Raw genomic sequence first — 5,000 nt, forward strand, 5'->3', positions numbered from 1 at the left:
AAGCCCTTTCAGTCCTTTGACTGTGCCTCCGTTCATATTCTCTTTCTTCCATCTTATTTTCCACCCTCCTGTTACACCTTTCTAACCTTTTTACCGTCAGTTTCTGCTTCAGCGCTGAATGACCTCATAGGTCCCAGCGCTTTGCCTTTGCCCTAAATTCTATATTCTATTCAGTATTCTATACATGTATGTTATGGAATACATAACTCCAAAGAATTTTTTTTATCCATAAAATTTCTTTTAATATTATTCGCTCAAACAAACAAAAAATTAGTAAGGTAGTTTTAGGTAATCCCAACACTAAATATGTTTTAATAGCCAGAACATATTAATCCGTATGTGGTGAAATGATTATACTAGGAAAAATCCCTTAAATACAAATTAAAAGCAGTACTATCAAAATCACATAGATACAAATTAAAAGCAGTATTAGGGAAAATCACATAAATACAGATTAAAAGCAGTACTAGGAAAAATCGCTTATACAAATTAAAAAGCAGCTTTAGGGAAAATCACATAATACAAACTGAAAGAATTACTAGAACAAATCATAAATACAGAATAAAAGCAGTACTAGAAAAGTCACATATATGCAAATTAATAGCAGTACTAAGAAAGATCACATAAGTGCAGATTGAAAGCAGTACTAGAAAAAATAATGTAAGTACAAATTAAAAGCAGAATTAAGATAAACCACTTGAATACAGATTAATAGCAGTACCATCGAAAATCACATACATACAAATTAAAACCAGTACCATCGTAAATCACATACATACAAATTAAAAGCAGCTCTAGAAAAAATCACTGAAATAAAAATTAAAAGCAGAATATATTCCCGAACGTGCTTCTCCGTTTAAGCTTTAAAAATGAATGTTGTTACAAGTTTCGTCAGAAAACAAACGGTTTTTTAATCGCCACTTTAGCTGGTTCTAAAAGGCGTTTCTCATAAAGCTTTCCAGTCAGACGAACTTACTGTACCTCCGTTCATATTCTCTTACTTCTTTCTTACTTTCCAGCCTCCCCAAACAATTGATTCATAGTACAAGTGAGAGGTTTTCGTCCTGTTACACCTTTCAAACCTTTTTACTCTCAATTCCTCCTTCAGCACTGAATGACCTAATCATAGGTCCCAGCGCTTGGCCATTGGCCTAAATTCTATGTATGTATATATATATATATATATATATATATATATATATATATATATATATATATATATATATATATATATATATATATATGTATATGTGTGTGTGTGTGTGTGTGTATGTGTATATATATATATATATATATATATATATATATATATATATATATATATTTTTTTTTTTCCAGTCTAACATTTGCCGTCTATTTCAGATTTACTCTCACCAAAAAATCTGGAGACATAATTTAGGTGAGAGCCGGGGTATGTTTAATTTATCAATTAAACTTAAGAGCATAGAAGCAAATAAGTTATTGGAAGTTCTTTACGATTTCTTATCTATACGATTGTCAGGTCTGGCCCATAACTTGGAGCATTGCAATTAGGTATGCTCGATAAACGATAAGCAAGTAACTCTATTCCAATGGAAATTCTCTCTCTCTCTCTCTCTCTCTCTCTCTCTCTCTCTCTCTCTCTCTCTCTCTCTCTCTCTTTCTCTCAGAGCGTGAGTGACACCATCTTGATGTAGGTGAATCAGTCAGGTTTGAGTGAGTATGTGTGTTTATATTAGCTATAATATATATATATATATATATATATATATATATATATATATATATATATATATATATATATATTATAACTGTCACATACACAATTGTTCTTGTGCATTAATACATTTACTAACAGGACCTCATTCAAACTGGATGGTATCTAGTGGAGATATTTATTAAAAAAAGTTACAAGCTTTCTAGGACAAACAGTCAGGTTTCCGGACACTTCACAATGAGGACTGTTTGGCCAAGAAAGCTTGTAACCTTTTTGAATATCTCCACTAGATACCATCCAGTTTGAATGAGGTCCTGTTAGTATAAACACACACACACACACATATGAAATTGTCCGTGTGATTTACAGCTCATTTCTACTACTTATTTGCACACCTGTCTCAAAGTCTCCCTGTAAGCTAGACACGGACAGGCAAGACAAACACGGACAGACAGACGGACAGATAGTGACAGACCCACCCAAGTTCTCTTTATCGCTCCTTGTATCCTGTGACACGGCTGTCGCATTATTTATACGGGGCAGAATTTACATCGAAATTACTTGACGTTGGCGGATGAGGAAGTGTAGTGTGTGTTACGGCGTCTCGCCGTTTCTGGTGCGGGGATGAGGTTCTTCTGTTAGTCCCCCAAGGTTTTCACGTAAATAGTGTTAGTCTCATGAAGCTTTCGCGTAAATAGTGTTAGTCTCACAAGACTTTCAAGTAAATAGAGTTAGTCTTACAAGGTTTTCACGTAAATAGTATTAATCTCACAAGGTTTTCACGTAAATAGAGTTAGTCTCACGAAGCTTTCGGGTAGTGTTATTCTCGCAAGGTGTTCACGTAAATAGTTTTAGTCTCACAAAGTTTTCACGTAAAAAGTGTTAGTCTCACAAGGTTTTTACGTAAATAGTGTTAGTCTCAAGGTTTTCACGTAAATATTGTTAGTCTCAGAAGGTTTTCACGTAAATATTGTTAGTCTCAGAAGGTTTTCACGTAAATAGTGTTAGTCTCACGAAGCTTTCGCGCAGCGTTAGTCTCACAAGGTTTTCACGTAAAAAGTGTTAGTCTCACAAGGTATTCACGTAAATAGAGTTAGTCTTAAGGTTTTGACGTAAATAGAGTTAGTCTCACAAGGTTTTCACGTAAATAGTGTTAGTCTCACAAGGTTTTGACGTAAATAATGTTAGTCTCACAAGGCTCTCACGGAGGTTTTCAAGTAGTTAGTCTCACAAGGTTAAAGTGGGGCGGGGCGGAGGGGATACGAATGGAAGAGAATTTTATCTCTTTTTTTTTTTCGAACTGACGCCACTCTGCTTAAGATGAGATTTTTGTGTCTTTATTGTGTCATCGTAATAGAGAAAGAGAGAGTCGATTTTCTCACTTTGAAAATTATGTTTTTCTTTATTGTGTCATCGTAGAGAGAGAGAGAGAGAGAATCGATTTCCTTACCATGAAAATTTTGTATTTATCTTTATTGTGTCATCGTAAAGAGAGTGAGTGTGTGTCTATTGCTAACAGTGAAAACAAACGGCTATGAAAGAAACTATAGCTTTAAAACAAAAAGGATATTTTCCAATGTCATAAACCGACAGCGAGCAAAAAGATGTATTCCTTTCGCATCTTTTGTCAAGCTGCGTAAGTGTAGCCAGAGTGAGAGAGGATAAATAAGTGGCGTTTCCTCTCAATAAAAATGGAAATTTCGGATGAAATTTGAAAGGCTCGGTTTCCTATGCATGGAAAAATGGAACGAGGGAGGGAGAAAAAGAAACAGCTCGTGTTGGCCGGGAAAAAGTTATTGTCGCAGTTAATCGTTCATAAAAGCCCGTGGAAAAAGTTTTTTGAAAGCAACCTAGAAAATCAGTGTTGTTTTCCACTCTTTTTCCCGTCAAAGAATTTTTTTTTTATAAAAAATAGTGCCGTGAGAAAATAAAGAAAGCTTCTTTCTTTTCTCGTAAAGAATAATAATTCAAAGGCAGTATTTTTCATGACTCTCTCTCTCTCTCTCTCTCTCTCTCTCTCTCTCTCTCTCTCTCTCTCTCTCTCCAGTAAATGGATGAAGGAATTAATGACAGAGCATTGCTTCATCCCTTTTTTATACGTATTTTTTTTATCTCAATTTAAATATCTACCCATGGGTCTTTAAAGGTGCTTATTTCATGCGCAAAAATCCTATCGTAAATATTGATTTGTGTACAAATAATCTCGTTAGAATTATGGAATGGCGGAAAATATAATTTGCTAGAAAACTGGAAAAAACCGAGTAAGTTTTGCTTCACAATGTGTTCGTAATCTTCATCATCATTGCAGTTCCAAAAGCGCTTCGATATAAAATGCCCATCTGTCTCTTAAGCAGGTTTGTGTATAGAATTACTGTAATGTAATTTAATTGATTACTGATGCTTTTTAGAATGTTCCTTAAACCACCTGTTATTTTGTTTGCTCCATCTCAGCTTTACGGTAGAAAAGTCACTTGAGTTGTCTGTTGTAATCGTGGGTCTTGTATTTTGCAGGGTAATGTCGGTTTGTTTTTTAATGTAAGTGCAATAACATATATATATATATATATATATATATATATATATATATATATATATATATATATATATATATATATATACATACATACATACATACATTATATATATGTGTGTATGTATGTATGTATGTATGCAAGCTTGTGCTTTAAGTGCAGGAATGAACTGTTGAGAAAAAGGGATGATGCCATTGACAATGTTGTTGATTTAGTCCTGTTGAGAAGGGAAACAGAAAGAATTATTTTTTTTTTCTTTTATGATTGTGAACTGTAATCAATCCAAGATCAATTTTGAGTAATGTGAACATGTCAAAATGCCCTTTTTAAACAAAAAGGGTAACGAAAGCCTGCATAAATATTTTGAAACTTTAGAGGGCACTGAAAATTATTAGGTTACCGGAGCTTTGTATACAAACGAGGAAGTGCACATCAGAAGAGCAAGTGCAGTGGGGCATGCAATTTGAAAGTAGGGAAAAAGATTTTGAATTGAATCAAGGGAAAATCATTGACAAGAGAAGCAGCAGACTAGATAAAGGTCGCTGATACAAGGACATTTGAAGATCAACTCGAGCCCAGACCTGATCCCGAGCACGAAAAACTCGAATGAAAAAGGAAATAATTGGTTTGAACTTTCTTTATGAAACGACTTCAAATTACTGTTTCATGTTAGCTTGGGCAGAATATTATCGCTCTTTGTAAAAGGGGGAGACAGAGACAGAGAGATGGAGGTGGAAGAAATCAGTAAATGTTTACATAAAAGCAGAGTTCTC

The 5,000-nt window shown here is 34.2% G+C and overlaps 1 long non-coding RNA gene across 5 annotated transcripts in view; it reads left to right on the top strand.

The window, feature by feature from the left end:
- LOC136834366 (uncharacterized) overlaps window positions 1-5,000 on the top strand; it is a 459,431-nt gene that overhangs the window by 396,237 nt on the left and 58,194 nt on the right. The window lies entirely within an intron of this gene.

The sequence above is a fragment of the Macrobrachium rosenbergii genome, chromosome 53 (assembly GCF_040412425.1).
Source record: "Macrobrachium rosenbergii isolate ZJJX-2024 chromosome 53, ASM4041242v1, whole genome shotgun sequence".
Lineage (NCBI taxonomy): Eukaryota > Metazoa > Arthropoda > Malacostraca > Decapoda > Palaemonidae > Macrobrachium > Macrobrachium rosenbergii.